Source organism: Podarcis erhardii, assembly GCF_964252035.2.
Source record: "Podarcis erhardii genome assembly, chromosome: 10".
In the NCBI taxonomy this organism is placed as follows: domain Eukaryota; kingdom Metazoa; phylum Chordata; class Lepidosauria; order Squamata; family Lacertidae; genus Podarcis; species Podarcis erhardii.
The window spans coordinates 7,915,062-7,929,475 of NC_138500.1; the positions used below are offsets into that span (position 1 = coordinate 7,915,062).

Here is a 14,414-nt window from a genome sequence, read left to right on the forward strand (position 1 = left end):
GACCCAGAGTAGGAGAAGGAGAGAGGTTGTTTTTATTATTATTATTATTATTATTATTATTATTATTATTATTATTATTATTATTAGTTTTCCAATATGCCCCCAATAATAGCCTAACAATAACAATTAATTCCCAAATTATACAATTATCAAAATGCCAATCAACTTCCAATCAATACATTTTAATTAAAGTGACTTCCTGCATGCTGGACTGGGTGCGTTTCCGATCTCATATCACTGCCTTCCATAATCTTAATTAATATCAGTTACATTTCAGTTATAATAATAATCCCTTAGTCCACAGCTACATAATTAATGATTTCCATTCATGATGTTATAATACATAAATTTATAAATCTTCAAGTGAGCAACTCAAACTATTATCTTTCTGCCCTGCATGTGAAAACTGTTATATCCATTGGGGGTTCCTTCTGTCTATATATGGTGTTGTCTCTTTCACTTCCTAGCTGTTTTCTCCCATCATGACTTGGGACAGAACTGAATCTCGAAGTTTCTCAGGGGTCTTATTTCTCCATCCCTTCCTTTGATGCCTTGGAACAGGCGACAGTCTGCTATAAACCATTCTGTCTCACTAGTAAAACATGTCTCAGATCTTCGCCATTTCCCCCTCAGCCTAGGAAAAGGTGGGCAATTTTTGAACATGCTGAAGATTTAATACTCCTTTCCAACTCCCAGAATCTCTGCAGCGTTCTTATCACAGTCCCCAAATTCTTTTCCTTCCAGCTTGAGATTTATGGCCCAATTAAACTTTATCTTAGATTACATTCCGTCAGTAGCACAAATGAATCTCAGTCTCTTTTTCTTTTGTTGTTTTCAAACAGAGGTGAGGGGAAATACTCTGTCTTTCCAACATAGTCATACTTGAGCTTCCCCTCTCCTTCCTTTCTTCATTTCAGATCACAAACCATTTCCATTTTTACTTGTTAATATCAATATTACTCCAATGTCCCTTCCTCACTTGTAAATATATTTTTGTCTTGTATTACGGAGAGAGTTGCTGAGTCATAAATATACAAGACTGTGGGCTTCCCTCTCCCCCAACCAACTCTCACGCCAAAGAAAACCTTATCTCAATTCAAATCTTTGATCCATGTAGCTGATATGTCCCGCAGTATGTTGTTGCAACCATTTCCCATCATGCGCCGGCACTTTAAAGTCAATTAAAAATCCAACGAAGCAGAAAATCTCTGCTTCTTAATGGTGGTGCAGGAGGGTTTTCACCAGGTGAATGCTTTTGCACTTGGCGCAAACTTCGAGTGAAGCCCATTCCCCCCGTCCCTGGGAGGAATTTGCAAGGATAATTTAAGGAGGAGGAGGAGGAGACTTAAACAGCTGTGGGAAGGTAGGGACCTTCAGCCTCCACCACTGCCTCATAGAGGCAAGACCTACGAAGAAGGGTTGCTGTGCTCATTTAGGCCTGGCGCTCTTGAGCTGACCTTGTTTCTTCTAATAAAGAGTTCACTTACTTTGTGAGATTTATTCCTGACACCTTCTCCTAACAAGAGTTCACAGAGCCTCTAGAACAGGTATGGGTAGGTGTAGGGAAACTCCGGCCCTCCAGATGTTTGGGACTACAATTCCCATGATCCCTGACCACTGGTCCTGTTAGCTAGGGATGATGGGAATTGTGGTCCCAAACATCTGGAGGGCCGGAGTTTGCCTATGCTTGGGTATGGGGAACCTGTGGCCCTCCAGACATTGCCAAGCTACAACTCCCATCATCCCTCACATTTGGCCATGCTGGATGGGGCTGCTGGGGGTTGGAGTAGAATTTGGAAGGCCACAGATTGCCCATACCTATTCTCCAGAAGTTAAATCTCTGGGAGGGTGAATGGACGTATCTTGGCACTCTCCTATGATGTTGTTGTTGTGTAGTCGTTTAGTCGTGTCTGACTCTTCGTGACCCCATGGACCAGAGCACGCCAGGCACTCCTGTCTTCCACTGCCTCCTGCAGTTTGGTCAAACTCATGCTGGTAGCTTCAAGAACACTATCCAACCATCTTGTCCTCTGTCATCCCCTTCTCCTTGTGCCCTCCATCTTTCCCAACATCAGGGTCTTTTCCAGGGAGTCTTCTCTTCTCATGAGGTGGCCAAAGTCTTGGAGCCTCAGCTTCAGGATCTGTCCTTCCAGTGAGCACTCCGGGCTGATGTCCTTCAGAATGGATGGGTTTGATGTTCTTGTAGTCCATGGGACTCTCAAGAGTCTCCTCCAGCACCATCATTCAAAAGCATCCATTCTTCGGAGATCAGACTTCTTTATGGTCCAGCTCTCACTTCCATACATCACTACTGGGAAAACCAGAGCTTTAACTATACTGACCTTGCACTCTCCTATACATGTAGGCAAAAACATAACGCATTATAGCTCTGTGCCCATTTACTCTGCATCCAGTGTGGAGCTCACCTCAGGCTGGGTATATTTGAGTCAAGTTAAACATATTAGCCTTACCACAATCCTCTGCAATCTGTACTTTGTATGACATTTCTCTAGTGGCACAAACCCCACACTAAGTGCTTGCCTTCCATTTCAGCATCTCCCCCTCTCTCTACAAAAAATATCTCTACAATAGCAGATATGCGTGCTCCTCTATATATGGATTTCTAGCCTTCTCGTCTGCCTGGTTTTTAGACTTTGAGTATTTCACTGCCAACAAATGGATAGAAAGCTTTCCCTCCCTCTCCCCTCCCTGAAAGCAGAGCTTTTTTTTATTATTATAAAACTTTAATTGGCTTTAAAGACTGACTGTCGCACCGGCTGACACTTTAAAGTGTTCTGTACAGTAGCAGACACAAAACATGAATCACGGCGCTTGTTTTTCATCTTGCCTCTTGCCACGTTTGCTAATTATTTAATCTCCCTGCGTTCCTCTGCTTTCTCGTCTCTTTTCTCCCATTCATTCCTTTGGTAGGCCCTCTGCCATAGCAACTGTCACCCGAGAGTGACAGGGAGTGGGGTGCTGGGCGCATTTCAGTCCTAGGGATGGAAGATGCTAGGGCAAACAGTTTGGGAGACCCAAATCGACTCAAAGGAATCGTGGGCGCCCACCAGATGTCCCGTTTTACTGTCCATTCATGATTCTTTGTGCTCATGATAGAGTCAGGGCAGTCATACACTATACTGCTTTCAATAATGCTTGTCCCTGTAGAAGTTGTAGGGAAGAAATCCTGCTTTTCGTCTCTAGTCAGGGCACATCCTGTTACCTTCTGCTAAAATCCTGCAACATTTGCAGAGGTTATTATGATTGCTTTTTTTTTTATCTATGTCATTTTAAATTGTGATTGATATCAACGCTGTATTCTTAGTTTTTAGATTTTACGGTTTATGTGGAATTTTTTTTCCATTTGGTTGTGTACTTTTTGATGAGTTTTATTATTATTTATGACTTTTGTTATGTTGTTATGAAATAAAGTGATGAATGAAGGAGTCTGAATCTGGTTCTGTGTTCAAATGGGCAGCTACCACATGTAGGCATAAGAAGATGTCTTCTACTGGATTATTCCACTAACGCTCTTCTGTACAGAAGTATAGTGTCCTGATTCTACAGTTCTATGATGAAAACAATGGTCATTACAGTGAGGTTGAGGGATGGGCACTGTGTTGGGCCCAGGGGTAACCTGTGAAACGTGGTCCAGGACCGGCCCAGAATCCGAAGGTTCCTCTAGGAGTCAGTCCAACAGGGTCAAGGCAAGACACGAGGCAGGAAACCAGGCAAGGACAGGTATAGGATCTCAGGCAGGATCTAGCATACAGCAGTGTTGCTCCCGCAACCTGGGGTGGGGTCCGACAGCCTTTTATCTTTGTCGGGGTAGCAGCAGGTCCTGATTCCCCGGCGACTCACCTCCCTGTTTTGCCCGAAGGCGAGCACTCCTCCTGCAAGTACTCAGGTCTCTCCTTCTCTCAGACTTTAGTGTCTGCAGCTCGGGAGACGGTGGGTTACTAGACCCAGGGCCCACCTCAGCCTTCCCTGACCAAACCGGTAGTGGAGCAGCTGTAAGTGATGGCCCAGCTGAAGGCAACCAGGTAATCCCCGCATCTGGAGCCAGGGCAGGCTCAGGCCCCTGACTCGGCCCAGCTGGTGTTTGCTGCAGGGGAACCTGTGCAGCCTGGGACTCTTTGGGATCAAGTCCCAGACTTGGTTCAGATGATGCCTGAGGCAAAGGATCCAGTGCAGACTGAGTCTCCTCTGGTTCCGAATCCGAGCCCGAGTCCCAGGCCATCACAGGCACCTATTCAGTACACTTATGGTTTGCTCATATTTTCGATGCTTCATCCATTGCATATAGAAAGTTACTACATAGGCAGAATGTTTCCCTCTATTCTCCTCCCTGAGAAAGAAAATTCCAATGGGATTTCCTTGGAATAACAATTACAATGTGTTCCCCACTCCGAGGGGCTGAATGAAATAATCATTGCCTTCTGCTAGTACATCAAAGCTTACATCACAGTAACCTGTGGTCCTCCAGATGTTGTTGGACTGCAACTCCCATCATCCCTGACCTTTGAAAGCAAACTCAACATTACTAATACATAGCCAAGCCCAACAGCAGAAAACAAACACAGCAACTGAGCCCTCCTTAAAGAAGAAAACCACCTCATATGTTTTCATAAAGCCAGTAGTGTTGTTGTCTGACAGAGCCTGGCTAGCAATGGATTTTGTAGCTGCAGGGCTTCCCCAGAGATTTCCCTCTGACTTATTACATACCAGTTTCACCACTCCTAGTGGTGTGCAGACAAGAAGAGCCTCAGTTGCTGACCTCAGAGCACAGGCAGGTTCACACAGGGTAGGTTGTCCGACTTGAACCTAAGCCATTTAAGGCTTTAGCTCTCAGAACCAGCTCAGAAATGCACCGGTTATCAGTGCAGCTGGTATGCTAACGGTGTCATGTGCCGTGACTGTCCAGTTTCCAACAGAATCATAGAATTGTAGCGTGGGAAGGGACCCAAAGGGTCATCTAGTGCAACCTCTTGAAACGACGGAATCACAGCTAATTGCAGCTAATGAATCCCAGACATAAAATCATAGAATTGTAGAGTTGGAAGGAACCCTGAGAATAACCTGCAGGAATATGCAACTGCCCCGTATGGGGATCGAACCTGCAACCCTGGCATTACCAGCACCATGCTTTAACCAACTGAGCTATCTGAGTCCTCCGACTCAGAGCTACCTGGGGGTTATTGGTTTCTTTTTGTTTTATTGTGTCTTTTTTATTCTCATTTTGTATTTTTCTGTTGTAAACCTCCATGGGATCTTCGGATGATGGGTGGTATACAAAATAATAATAATAATAATAATAATAATAATAATAATAATAATAATAATAATAAAAAATAAAAATAAATAATATGCATTGCAGTAGTCAAATCTGGATGCAAGAAGGACATGTATAACACATTGCAGTGCCTGACCTCTCTAGTCCCATGAAGCTTGGGAGATGATCTCCATAAGATTGCAAAGTAAGAGTTAATTCAGAGGAGGGCAAGTGCAGAGGAGCAGAAAGCTGTGGCAAACCGCAGGTGTGCTGTGCTCTGCACAAAATCCAGAAATAAAACAGGGCAAGTAGGGATGCCTAATACTTTAGTTCCACTATAGAAACAAGGTCAAGTGCTTCAGAATTCCAAAAGCTGGAGGAAAATTCAAAGTTTTAGAATCGTGAGAAGAAGCTGTGACTCAGTGGTAGAACATCTGCTTTGCATGCAGAAGGCTTCTGACATCTCCCAGGTAGAGCTGGGTGAGAACTCAGGCTGAAATACTGGAGAGCTGCTGCCAGTCAGTGTAGACAATACTGAGCTAGATGGACCAATGAACTGGAATCATAGAAATGTAGAATTGGAAGGGATCCTGAGGATTATCTAATCCAACCCTCTGCAATGCAGGAATCTCAGCTGAAGCATCCACGACAGATGGCCGCCCAACCTCTGCTTAAACCCCTCCAAGGAAGGAGAGCCCACCGCCTCCAAAGGGAGTCTTGTTCCATTGTTGAACAGCTCTTACTGTCAGAAAGTGCTCCCTGATGTTTAGTCAGGGAGAGAGTTCCTTTCCAAGTTCCTTTCTTGGAACTTGAAGCCATTGGTTCGGGTCCTAGCCTCTGGAGCAGGAGAAAACTAGCTTTCTCCATGTGACAGCCCTTGATATATTGAAATTGAAATACTTTATTGTCACTTGTACAACTTGTATACAGTGAGATTACACGAGCACCCCCCACTCAGCTCTCTTAGTCTTAATTACCCTCGTTTACTGACGCACACCCACCAAACCCGAAAGTCAGTTGCCATGTTGTTATCTTTCCATTCAGCAGCCTAACAGCCCACGGATAGAAGCTGTTGTTTACCCTGTTGGTGCGACTAATCATCTCTTTCCAGTCTATTTCACAAGAAATAGGAATCACAAGACAGAGAAACCAGTAGGAGAACACTTCAATCTCCCAGGACATTCTATACAAGATCTCAAAGTAGCTGTTCTATTACAAAGGAATTTCAGAAATAGACTGGAAAGAGAAGCTGCTGAATTGCAACTTATTACCAAACTTAAAACCATGGAGAGACCTGGTCTGAACAAAGACATTGGATTCTTATCTCATTATACATGACAAAGCCATTTTTCACCTTCTCACCCCTTGCTTTTTCCTGCAAGACCTATTGCAGTCGTTAAGAGTCGTCAACAGGCTCATCACAGCTATCTGCCAATCACCCATTCCCACCACCCTTCTGAGTAATACCCCTCCCCACCTTCTCACTATATAGAAGGGTCTGGTGACTTCTGTTTCAGTGTATCTGAAGAAGTGTGCATGCACATGAAAGCTCATACCTAGAACTAACTTAGTTGGTCTTTAAGGTGCTACTGGAAGGAATTTTTTTATTTTCTTTTTAAGGTCTTCACTGAGATAAATGCCTAGGAATTTAAAGGAAGAGACTCTCTTTGAATATTTTTTTTTTATATTTGAAGATGGCTATCATATCACCTCTCAGTCTTGTCTTCTCCAGGGTAAACAATTCCAGCTCCCTCAGCTGTTTCTCTTACAACTTGGTTTCCTTTATCACCCTGGTCTCACTCCTCTGCATACATTGTCAACATCCTTCTCAAAGACAGTATTCCAGGTGTGGTCTGACCAAGGCAGAACAGTGTGGCATGATGTGTTCCTCTCATTTAGTTGTGTAATCTGCACATGCAAAAGGAATCCAGGTAACTCCCCATGTGTAATTTCATGTTCCTGCTAACTTTTTCCATAGAGGCACTATGGTGAGAACCTGGGAATTGCAAGGAATTCACTGAGCCATGGTCCCTTCCTATCTGTATCTCTCTTTATTGCACAACATTACTGCCCCATAGAATTGACTCCCTGAGCTTCATGAAGTCCTCTGGAAAAGGGATTTTACACAAGGGCTCTCTGGGCTATTTTGAAGAACAGGAATTGAGCAGAATGACTGCTGGAGTGGAGCTGATTTTGAGAATTGGTCCAAAACCACCTGCCCAAATGGCTAGTGTTTCTTCAGGCTCAGCTCGGTTTGTACAGGCTTGCTGCTGATATATAATTCAACAAGCAAACCAGGGGGAAAAAAGAGGGGGAGATAATTTGAACCCTCATTATACACCACAGAGGGGTCTTCCGTGTTAAACACTGCCTCTTGAAATGGATTTTGCTTGGTCCTTGGGCTTTTATCTTTTTTGATTTACCAAAGGTTGTAGGGCAGGCAGTGGGGAGATAAATATTAGTCTCCCTTTAACGCTGTGGATGAATACAGAATAACTTTTTTGGGGGGGCGGTATGTTTTCAGGAATTATTAGTGGGGCAAGATCTTGATCTTGATCGAAAGAGGAAATAATAGAAAATAAAGTGTAAATGTGCACAGGGAGTTGAGTGGTCTTGATGCTAAAACTCTCCTAAAGGAGAACACTCTCCTACAGTAGTGTATTTATGGGTGGAAAATGTCTCATAAATAAACTGGATTTGTGTGAGCACACTGAGGTGTACATCCAGGAAGAGGAGCTGTGTTTGCAGGATTGGTGCTGGGGAACTACTTATGGGCAGGATTAGGTACAGGGTGGAAATATTTATGTGTTTGTGCACACCACATTCTTCTGTTCCTTTTCATCTGTTTCAAAACACACAAACATAAGCAGCTAAAGGACACAGAATAGAGAAAACTGCCTTGCACCAAATCAAGCCATTGGTCCATCTAACTCAGTATTGTCTACACTGACTGGCAGCAGCTCTCCAGGATTTCAGGCAGGGTTCCCTGCAGCCCTATTTGTAGATGCTGGGGCCTTCTGCTTGCAAGGCAGTTGCTCTGCCTTTGAGCTATGACCCTTTATCACTGAACTCTAGCAGTGAGCTGTGGTTCTCTCAAGCTGTCTCTATCACTACAATTCCATGATGGAATCACAGAATCATAGACTTGTAGAGCTGGAGGGGGCCAATGACATCAGCTATTGAATTTTGCCTATTACACGGTTGTAGTGATGCTTGAAAGGATCAGATAGTTCAGCCTCGCTAGACTCAAGTTAGCCAACTCATATCTATGGATACGCAATTTCACAGTGGTGACTCCCCCCCCCATTGTAATTTTGCACCCTTGTTGTGTATCTAATGTACAATTGACTTCTTTGAGTGTCCTGTGCACAACTGGATTTATTGCATGCAATTTCCCATTTAGAAACCTGAGTGATTTCATTTAATTGTGCATTGTTGTTCATGTAAATGACCTGGCTTAAATTTGCACTGTTCTCCATTTGTTGCTGATCTGAATGATTGCTGTTGGTTGCATGCACATTTTCTTAATTGCACCACAGCTTGTGGAAGCAGTCTCTCTCCCCCCCCCCCCGCCAAACGCCATTGCAGGTCTAACAACAGTGTTGTGAAACCTGTTACATGTTCATGGCACTTAACCATGACAGCAAATTGCATCTTTTCATAGAATCATAGAATCATAGAATCATAGAGTTGGAAGAGACCACAAGGGCCATCGAGTCCAACCCCCTGCCAAGCAGGAAACACCATCAGAGCACTCCTGACATATGGTTGTCAAGCCTCTGCTTAAAGACCTCCAAAGAAGGAGACTCCACCACACTCCTTGGCAGCAAATTCCACTGTCGAACAGCTGTTACTGTCAGGAAGTTCTTCCTAATGTTTAGCTGGAATCTTCTTTCTTGTAGTTTGGAACCATTGCTCCGTGTCAGCTTCTCTGGAGCAGCAGAAAACAACCTTTCTCCCTCCTCTATGTGACATCCTTTTATATATTTGAACATGGCTATCATATCACCCCTTAACCTCCTCTTCTCCAGGCTAAACATGCCCAGCTCCCTTAGCTGTTCCTCATAAGGCATCGTTTCCAGGCCTTTGACCATTTTGGTTGCCCTCCTCTGGACACGTTCCAGTTTGTCAGTGTCCTTCTTGAACTGTGGTGCCCAGAACTGGACACAGTACTCCAGGTGAGGTCTGACCAGAGCAGAATACAGTGGCACTATTACTTCCCTTGATCTAGATGCTATACTCCTATTGATGCAGCCCAGAATTTCATTGGCTTTTTTAGCTGCCGCGTCACACTGTTGGCTCATGTCAAGTTTGTGGTCAACCAAGACTCCTAGATCCTTTTCACATGTACTGCTCTCAAGCCAGGTGTCACCCATCTTGTATTTGTGCCTCTCATTTTTTTTGCCCAAGTGCAATACTTTACATTTCTCCCTATTAAAATTCATCTTGTTTGTTTTGGCCCAGTTCTCTAATCTGTCGAGGTCGTTTTGAAGTGTGATCCTGTCCTCTGGGGTGTTTTTTTCCCTCTCTCTTTTTTTTTTTTTTTGCTTCAGGAACAGAATAGTCCAAAACATTTGGCAGGCATCAAGTTGCGGAAGGTGTGTCTAGACTTTTATCCCACCCATGGGGTGGTTTTTACCAGGTTTGAAACAGTTTGCTTTTATCCTCTGCAATCTTGCTTGGAAGGAAGGGAGTCCATCTGAACACAGCAGAGGTTGGCTTCAAGGTAAAAAGGTACAGAATTATAGATTGCAAGTCCCTGAGGCATCAGCATGACCTCTTGTACCCTGTAATGCAGTGATGCACACTTGTGAGACTAGGGATAGATAGATAAACTTTACAGTGGTACCTCGGGTTACATACGCTTCAGATTACAGACTCCGCTAACCCAGAAATAGTACCTCGGGTTAAGAACTTTGCTTCAGGATGAGAACAGAAATTGTTCTCTGGTGGCGCGGCGGCAGCGGGAGGCCCCATTAGCTAAAGTGGTGCTTCAAGGTTAAGAACAGTTTCAGGTTAAGAACGGACCTCTGGAACAAATTAAATACGTAACCCGACGCAAGTGGCGCTGTGGGTTAAACCACAGAGCCTAGGACTTGCCGATCAGAAGGTCGGCGGTTCGAATCCCCGCAATGGGGTGAGCTCCCGTTGCTCGGTCCCAAGCTCCTGCCAACCTAGCAGTTCGAAAGCACGTCAAAGTGCAAGTAGATAAATAGGTACCGCGCCGGTGAGACGGTATACGGCATTTCCGTGCGCTGCTCTGGTTTCCCAGAAGCAGCTTAGTCATGCTGGCCACATGACCCGGAAGCTGTACGCCGGCTCCCTCGGCCAATAGAGCGAGATGAGCACCGCAACCCCAGAGTGGGTCATGGCTGGACCTAATGGTCAGGGGTCCCTTTACCTTTAAAGTGCATTATACAAATGTGACACTAGATGGCGGTGGTGAGCTATGGGAAATTCAATATATTTTTCAAACTTTTTTTAAAGGATTTTCGCAAAATTTTTTATATGCATGTAGATTCCACCTAGGATGGGGAAAGGCAATGTGGTGCAGTGGCCAGTGCAGGGCAAGTGCATTGGCAGAGCCAGCTTGGCACTTCCACAGCTGCTCCCATACCAACCTCCCTGCCATCTTGCTCCTCCAGTATAAGTACAGAGACATGGCTGCTGGGAGGCAGGTGTGCATTACTGCCCCTTCCTGCTGGCCGCCCACAGGCATGTATGGGAATTTCAGCCTGTAGGTTCCCTACCCATGCATTATATAAATAACTAAGCAAACAGAATCACCATCATCAAGTCTGCAGGACATAACGTTTTCAGCTGTGAGCAGTGGCTGAAGGGCAGATAAATGGCTCAGTTTGAATTGAGTCTGGGTCTCCTTGTCTCGAAGTCAAACAGACGCGAGGCTCCATTAATCTCTCAGCCATGGCTAAGTCTGGCCAAGTCCCTTTGACATCTGATCCCTTAAGCAGTGTATATGATTATTCCACTTCAAGAATAGGGGAGCCAGATATTAATACTGGGTAGTATTTGTTTCCTCTCTCCTTTACCACCCTCTGACTCCCTCTGATCAATAATGTAGCTGCATCTGATGCAGCAAGCAAATGTTGCTTATTGTGTTTATACAGACATAAATATCACTATTGACACGGTCAAGGAAGCAAGGCTCGGATGACAGAGGGGGGTAGAGTTACGCTCAGTGCACAGATGAGAGAATCCATACAAAGGCCCAGTGAGTAGCCTGCACCTGGATTGCTTATCGACTGACATCCGCAAATGGATGCAGGAAATTTCTGTTTGTGTTTATGCCGATATAAATATTTGGTACTGGCATGATCTCCTGTCAGTTGGAGCCGGGGATGTCAGAGAATTTTGCTGGAGACAGAAATTCCTGCAATCCGTATGTTTGCCTGAGGTTAGGAACTGAAATCGTACAAGCAAATATTAGCAGCATTTGCTGTTGTTGGTTCTTTTTGGTCAGCGTACAGTTTTGCAAATAATTTTGTTATTTTCTGAATTGTTGAAATTGCACAAAATGTACTGAAATTATATCTTTAGCTGCCTGAATTTCAGCCATAGTAGCCAGTGAGATGGATAACATCTGCAGAGGAACTGCAGTGTCGAACTGAAACAGTGTTGATTGCAATAAACCCAGGATGTAAATTGTTGTCTCCTTGCATCCCTGGTTGTATCCCAGATAACAGGAAAATTCCTGCTGAGATAGTGAGTGAAGAGGGCAAGAGTTGGCAGTATGTCCTAGAAAAGTTTTGTTATAGGAACGATTGTAAATAATGTAAATAAATAAATAATAATAATAATAATAATAATAGTAAAATGTATATCTGGCTACCCCCAAGTATCTTGCTACCTCCTAAATACAGCAGTTTCTACCAATGTGGGAGACACATTTTAAACCAAGATGGTTTTAGACAAATTCATGGAGGAAAGGGCTATCAAAGGCTAACCACGATAGCTCTGCTCTGACTCCATGGTTGGAGGCAGCAATGATGATGATGATGATGATGATGATGATGATGATGATGATGATGATAATAATAATAATAATAATAATAATAATAATAATAATAATAATTTATTATTTGTACCCCACCCATCTGGCTGGGTTTGCCCAGCCACTCTGGGCCGCTTCCAACAGAGATTAAGAATACATTAAAATGTCACACATTAAAAACTTCCCTGAACAGGGCTGCCTTCAGATGTCTTCTAAATGTCAGGTAGTTGTTTTTCTCTTTGACATCAGATGGGAGGGCGTTCCACAGGGCGGGCGCCACCACCGAGAAGGCCCTCTGCCTGGTTCCCTGTAGCTTTGCTTCTCTCAGTGAGGGAACCGCCAGAAGGCCCTTGGCGCTGGACCTCAGTGTCCGGGCAGAACGATGGGTGCGGAGACGCTCCTTCAGGTATACTGGGCCAAGGCTGTTTAGGGCTTTAAAGGTCAGCACCAACACTTTGAATTGTGCTTGGAAACGTACTGGGAGCCAATGGGAGTAATGCCTCTGAATACCACTTGCTGGAAGCCAGCATTAGGGGAGAGGGCTCTTGTGCTTGGATCCTGCTTGCTGGTTTCCCTTTGGCCTCTGTGAGAACAGGTTGCGGGGCTAGATGGACCAGGAGACTCTCCTTATGTGCTTATAGGCAGAGTGCACTCTGCACCAAAACAAACAAAAAACTTCACATACTTTTGACAAAATAATGGATATCAGTACAGGGGCGTCTTACCCATAGAGGCTAGTGGCGCAGGGTGCCAGGGTGCCAAGTGCTGGAGGGTGCCAGGGAAGAGGCGGAGGCTGGATGCGGCGCCTCCCAGCATCAGCTCGCCACCCTCGCCCGCCTCCGCCATGCCGCCCTCGCCAAAGCAGCGCCGCGCCTGGAGCCTCCATCTGCCATGGCCACTGTGGCACGAAGCAGCCAGCTGAGCTGGGAGGCACTGCTTCCAGCCTCTGCCTCTTCCCTGCCGGAGGAGCTGCCCTCCAGCCGCTGCCCACCTCCTCAAGCCCCACTGGCAGCTCCATCCTCCCTAAAAAACTCTGGGAAATGGGGTGGGGGGAACCGGAGGGAGCTTTGCACCACAGCGCTGGATATGCTTAAGATGGCCCTGGATCAGTACTGTGGCTTGTATCCAATGCAGCACTAGGTAAGTGTCAGGGAACTGACATCAGAGAGGGAGGCGGAGGCAGGGCTCCAGAGCGATGCCGGAGAGGGGACCAGCAGAGGGGAAGGAATTCAGCGTAACACCAATAGAGAAGAGAGGGAGATGGAGGAATTGGTGACAGGGCTCCAAGACCCTTCACCCGAATCTAGTGGAGAGAGCGCTGGCACGCCCCAGCCTTCCCCTCACTTGCGCAGACGCGTTCCACGCAGGGAACATAGGAGGAGACTTGGGGTCAAACAGCTTTTATGCTGGAAGAGGTTCAAGAAACGCCCACTGACGGATTCTGCAAGTGACTAACAGGTCACGGAGGGCGAGCTCTAACCCTAAACATGGTTGAGCAAACAAACTGACTAAACTGAAGGCAATTTACACACAAGTAACCCCCTCACAACCATTACAGTAAGGATTCACGCTGGTGCAATAGGAGGTTTTCCTCCAGCCCCCAGGAGTAGATTTTTGGTAAGCATGGGGTGTTCATGGGGGAGAGGAGGAGGTGGTGGGAAAATCCCACTGCACAAGCAGGAATCCTCGCTCTGATGGAACATTTACTTAGTGCTGCACTGGACAAAAGCTGAATACAGTATTTGCCTATTTGCTTAAAGTCTTCTTTTGCTGAATTGGACACAGGGATAGAAGGAGGATTGCATATGGGATGAAAACTGCATCATGAATTCACCCAGGCCGTATACAGATAATATTTTGATCCAACTATGACATACGTTCACACCTGTCCTTTAGTAAATAAGAGGCTTTCATGATATGTCCACACAACATCCTCACTGTGACTAACCCAGTTAGGAGACAAATTGTGAAACACTGGCCACTTTCTATAATTAGCAGAAGTTTCTATAACTGGTAGAAGGTCCTACGACTGGTGACCCCTTTTTTCTCTTTAGGTCATAAACATAGGTGTTCTGTCGGTGAGTAAGCATTTTGTATTCATGCTGCATTGGAAGCCGTAAACATGTCCAA

General features: G+C 45.2%; 1 protein-coding gene and 1 long non-coding RNA gene across 2 annotated transcripts in view; one reads left to right on the plus strand and one right to left on the minus strand.

Annotated features, from left to right (window-relative positions):
• Window positions 1-14,414, plus strand: part of PLXNA4 (plexin A4) — a 621,967-nt gene that overhangs the window by 212,968 nt on the left and 394,585 nt on the right. The window lies entirely within an intron of this gene.
• Window positions 6,154-14,414, minus strand: part of LOC309352083 — a 38,372-nt gene continuing 30,111 nt past the window's right edge. Inside the window, exon 2 of the long non-coding RNA XR_014161096.1 lies at window positions 6,154-6,234. This is a non-coding gene — a long non-coding RNA (uncharacterized lncRNA). The remainder of the gene's footprint in view (window positions 6,235-14,414) is intronic.